The sequence below is a fragment of the Hippoglossus stenolepis genome, chromosome 19, assembly GCF_022539355.2.
Source record: "Hippoglossus stenolepis isolate QCI-W04-F060 chromosome 19, HSTE1.2, whole genome shotgun sequence".
Classification (NCBI taxonomy): domain Eukaryota; kingdom Metazoa; phylum Chordata; class Actinopteri; order Pleuronectiformes; family Pleuronectidae; genus Hippoglossus; species Hippoglossus stenolepis.
The window spans coordinates 20,668,043-20,674,098 of record NC_061501.1 but is presented as its reverse complement, the minus strand read 5'-3'; positions in this window follow the sequence as shown (position 1 = coordinate 20,674,098).

Sequence of the window (6,056 nt, the reverse complement as noted above, 5' to 3'; positions counted from 1 at the left end):
AAACAAAAGAGACTGAAGTTCTGAGTAAAGTGTGATTTGATCCATTGTTGGTATAAAAATAATATATAATACAAAAATTTGCAGATATTGTTAATAATCAGAAATGAAATGGAAACTCTCGGCAGGTTGATTCATCGCGGATGTTTCACTCCCTCGACTTGGAAGACGTTGATGTTATTGGAGAAGCAGAAGAAATCCCCAGAAACGAAGAAGATAAATGACCCTGATGTTTAGTGAGTTCGAGGAAATGTGACACATCTGGAGGGTGACAGTCGTCGGGGGGGGGTCTCAGGCGTGATTCATCACAAAACTCATTTTTCTAAAAGGAGTGAGACCTCTCGTCATGAAACCAAACAACAAGAAACAGAAACACATCTTTTAATTCAATTAAATATCCCAATCCAAGATGATGAAGGTGGTGATGATGGAGGTGATGGTGGTGATGGTGAAAATGATGGTGATGAAGATAAGGTGTGGAACAACAACAATTTGTGACCAGTAGGTTGTGGGTTTGATTCCGAACAGGACGGAGGTTAGTGATCGACAAAGTTCAAACCAAAACTATTCCTTCTTTCTTCCAGAGTTTCATGATCTTCTTCAGTCGACAGAAACGTAGTAACTGACTTCCTGTCCATCATGAGAACACCCCCACTCAGGTGTGTCCACATACTTTTGTCCAAATACAGTAATAAATATAGTATATGTATATATACAACAATAACTTAGCTTTTTACTGGTCAGATGTTTGTGTTTCACATGAGGAGCAGGAAGCAGCGACTTTATGGGTGAGCTGTGACCTCTCCCTCTCTCTCCTTCTCTCTCTCTCGCCCAGTTGGCTGCCTCAGTGTTGAACTCAACGTGTGAGAGAAATTCGGATGTACGTAACTCACCAGCTCTTTAAGTGTCCCTTATTCCCTAACATCTGGAGTGTGTGTCTGTGTGTGCGTGTGTGTGTGTGTGCAGGAAGTGTTCAGCCTAATGTTGAACACAGACTCTGTTATATGAGAGACACGGGGACCAATATAATGATACACTAAGTCTTGACGTCGGTGGATATGAATGATTTTATTTTGAAGGGTTACATCCCATCCTGTAGCTGCAGGCTGTTCACCTGCTCCGAGCCTGAGAACATGTCAGGAACATGTGATGAAGAAACGTTCTATTATCACAGTCACACGATTACATTTATCAGAATATTGAAGATACTTGATTACTTTTAATTTAAGTGTTTACTCGATACTTGTTTTTATTAAAATCAAAGATGACACGAGACAAGAAACTGAGACCAGTTGTCATGACGATCCCTCAGGGTGGTCAGGTGACATCACCCCATTATGGGAACCAATGGACTCAACTATCTGCGTGATCACAAAGTCCATCAGAGATCAATGGTCAGAGATTAATAACCATCACGTTCTGTTTCTAATATACTTTCCCACACAGACAGATTTATTGATTTTTACTTTATTCGATCAATCTTTTACAAAAACGTTTCTTAGATCAATAAATCAATCAATAAAACTCCAGTGAAAACAGAGTTGATTCTTTCTACAGAACAAGAGGAGGAGGAGGAGGAGGAGGAGTGAACAGTAACTTCACATCAATTCTCCTCTTCCTGCTCAAATAGACAATGAACTTGTGATGAGAGAGAGAGAGAGAGAGAGAGATGTGCAGCATCCTGGACATTAAAGCAGACCTGACCCACAATGCACTGCTCTGCCAGGCTGGTAGCCAATGAGAAGACAGGCTTCACTCACCTCCACACCTGTCTCTTCTGACAGGATGTGTCCTCCCAGGTTGCCATGGCAGCAGCATTTCTGCCGCTCTAATTATCACGTCTCCCACAATCATCTTTGTTTAACTTTTGAACACGTCTGAGGAAAAGGTTGACTTTGCTAACTCGTTAGCTTCTGTGGCTTCCAGACAGCGATGTTGATATTTGGGTCCATGTTGCTGTTGCCTAGCAGCAGCGTGTCCTTATAACGCCAACCATACTGTGTACGTGATGTGTACGTGATGTCCCACATCTTAACCACGACCGTCTGAAAAGAACCACGACGAGACGATGTGAGGTTGAATTTAAAAATGTAATCTGCTTCTTCAGGCATCTGAACTTTTTTAATTAGCTTCACTGTCGTTCCACACATATGATGCTACAGTCTCTAACACACAGCGACACTAATCATACAACAGCGTCATGGACGGAAATGAACTTTTAACACACGTCTGCCACAAACAAAGCAAACAAAGACGAGTTTGTGCTTAAAACACACTGACACACATGAAACAAAGAGAGAGAGGAGGGGGTCGAGCGAGGAGAGGGTCATTCTGGGTAAACTGGGCCTCACACTATTCACAGGAAACAACAGAGAGACGAGAGGACACACCGTCTCACAGAGAGGACATGAACCACGTCTCACCATCCACACTGCGGTTTTGTCACAAATGTAAAAGTTGGGAATTGAACGTCGCCCGTCGTGATGTTTACAGCGAGACACGAACAGATGAACGTTCTGGGTTCAGTCTCCGAGGCTCATTAAACCTTCGGTGACCCGTCATGTGGGACGTGAGCAGGACACTCGGACGCCTCAGTTCACACATGTATTGTACGGTGGGTGACCTCAGCTGAACCGTGCACGGAGCCGACGTTCAACAAACATCTGAACTATTCAAATTATTATTAGTTTGATTATCACGCAAATTAAAATATTCTTAAATGATTATGCTTCTGCCAACAAATACTCACGGGTCTGGTTGGTTTACTGTGAAAATCAAAACATATTCGTGTGGATGAAAAGTTAATGTGTGTGTGTGTGTGTCTGTGTGTATTTGTGTGTGTCTGTGTGTATTTGTGTGTGTCTGTGTGTGTGCAGGGTGGAGCTCGCTGTCTCTTCTCTCTGGAGAAATAAATGTTTAAAGCAGATCTGGATTTTATTTTATCGTCTCCTGCTTTTCATTTTCCCTGCGAGTGTGAAATGATTTTCCTGATTTCCTCTCTCGTGTCCTCGAGCGAGACGCTGAACCTTCGACCTTCGACCTCCCTTAGCGCAGAATTCCGTCGGACGTGTTTTTGTACATTTGGAAACTTTGTCTGTGGAAATGAAAAGTTTATAAAATAAAAGAGTTTGTGAAGCAGCGGCTGAAACGTGTGTATTTTCCCTGCTGCCCTCAGTGTGGTCTGACAGGCTGATGAGATCCACAGCTGCTCAGCATTAACGTGTCTCAGCCTCTATTGTGTGTCTCTGTCTTTTGTCCCCTTCACTTTGTCCTTCATGTTCCACGTTTCGGCTTCTTGACGACTGAAGAGGCTTGAAGACGTTTTTCTGTTGAAGGGAGTATAAGAGTTTCTTTCCAAGGAAAATGACTCATCAAGTATCGTCAGTGTTTTTAAAAAAGTTCAGAAGATGAAGAGTCTGTGGGTTCATCCTCAGCTGCTCTTTCAAAATAAAAGCAGCTAAACTCAGTGATGAACAGACTGTGATACTGTCGGGAGCTTAAACATCAAGACTCCACAGAAAGTTCTGATTAATTAAAGTGGACTTTGGAGATGAAGCAGAATCCAAAGTAAAATTATATCAACCTTTGTGTTTACGTGTGTGAGATGTGACTGATCTCCATCGACTGAGTGAGGCTAACAGTTTGCCTCAGTTTCTAGTCTTTGTGCTAAGCTACGCTAAACAAGTCCAAAGTGGTGGTTCTTTGAGGTCAGTCACCAGACTTCACTGTCGTGCTCCAAAGGCATTGTGGGTCATAAAACCGCTCTGTTCCCGTGAGCTTCTGTGTCTGGATGAGCTTCAGCTGTGTGTGTGTGTGTGTGTGTGTGTGTGTGTGTGTGTGTGTGTGTGTGTCAGTCAATGATGTTTGGATGAATGTGTCTGAAGTGCGAACACAGGCGGATGGGTGTGTTCTGTATACAATGCACCCTGGGAAATTAGGGGCGTGATACTATCTGAAAAAATGTGTGTCTGTGTGTGTGTTTGTATCTGTTTGCACGTGTGTGTGTGTGTGAGCAGCCAAGTCTCAGCAGCTGTGTGTGGACGGATGAGAAAATCCCTCCGTGTATATTTTCTCTTTGTTCTTGTTTTGTTGTTGTTAACATGTTGTCTGTCTCTACAGTGTTAGGTGGTTACACACACGTAGAGTTACGGGGTTACACACATGTAGAGTGTGGTGGTTACACACATGTAGAGTGAGGTGGTTACACACATGTAGAGTTACGGGGTTACACACATGTAGAGTGTGGTGGTTACACACATGCAGAGTTAGGTGGTTACACACATGTAGAGTTACGGGGTTACACACATGCAGAGTTACGGGGTTAAACATATGCAGAGTTACGGGGTTACACACATGTAGAGTTACGGGGTTACACACATGTAGAGTTACGCGGTTACACACATGTAGAGTTACGGGTTACACACATGTAGAGCTGTTACACACATGTAGAGTTAGGTAGTTACACACATGCAGAGTTAGGTGGTTACACACATGTAGAGTTACGGGTTACACACATGTAGAGTTACAGGGTTACACAAGTTACTTCACATGTAGAGACATGCGGTTACACATATAGAGTTAGGTGGTTACACATGAGAGTTACGGGTTCCACACATGTAGAGTGTGGTGGTTACACACATGTAGAGTGTGGTGGTTACACACATGTAGAGTTACGGGGTTACACACATGTAGAGTTGTGGTGGTTACACACATGCAGAGTTAGGTGGTTACACACATGTAGAGTTACGGGGTTACACACACGTAGAGTGTGGTGGTTACACACATGTAGAGTGTGGTGGTTACACACATGTAGAGTTAGGGTTACACACATGTAGAGTGTGGTGTTTACACACATGCAGAGTTAGGTGGTTACACATGTAGGGGTTACACACATGCAGAGTTACGCACATATGCAGAGTTACGGGGTTACACACATGTAGAGTTACGGGGTTACATGTAGAGTGCTACACACATGTAGAGTTACGGGGTTACACATGAGCGGTTACACACATGTAGAGTGGGTGGTTACACACATGCAGAGTTAGGTGGTTACACACATGTAGAGTTACGGGGTTACACACATGTAGAGTTACAGGTTACACACATGTAGAGTTACGGGGTTACACACATGTAGAGTTACGCGGTTACACACATGTAGAGTTAGGTGGTTACACACATGTAGAGTTACGGGGTTCCACACATGTAGAGTTACAGGGTTACACACATGTAGAGTTACGGGGTTACACACATGTAGAGTTAGGTGGTTACACACATGCAGAGTTAGGTGGTTACACACATGCAGAGTTAGGTGGTTACACACATGCAGAGTTAGGTGGTTACACACATGCAGAGTTAGGTGGTTACATACATGTAGAGTTACGGGGTTACACACATGTAGAGTTACGGGGTTACACACATGTAGAGTTACGGGGTTACACACATGTAGAGTTACGGGGTTACACACATGTAGAGTTACGGGGTTACACACATGTAGAGTTACGGGTTACACACATGCAGAGTTAGGTGGTTACACACATGCAGAGTTAGGTGGTTACACACATGCAGAGTTAGGTGGTTACACACATGTAGAGTTACGGGGTTACACACATGTAGAGTTACGGGGTTACACATGTAGAGTTACGGGTTACACACATGTAGAGTTACGGTACACACATGCAGAGTTAGGTGGTTACACACATGTAGAGTTACGGGGTTACACACATGCAGAGTTAGGTGGTTACACACATGTAGAGTTATGGGGTTACACACATGCAGAGTTAGGTGGTTACATACATGCAGAGTTAGGTGGTTACACATGCAGAGTTAGGTGGTTACACATGCAGAGTTAGGTGGTTACACACATGCAGAGTTAGGTGGTTACACACATGCAGAGTTAGGTGGTTACATACATGCAGAGTTAGGTGGTTACACACATGCAGAGTTAGGTGGTTACATACATGCAGAGTTAGGTGGTTACACACATGTAGAGTTGGGTTACACCCATGTAGAGTTACGGGGTTACACACATGTAGAGTTACGGGGTTACACCCATGTAGAGT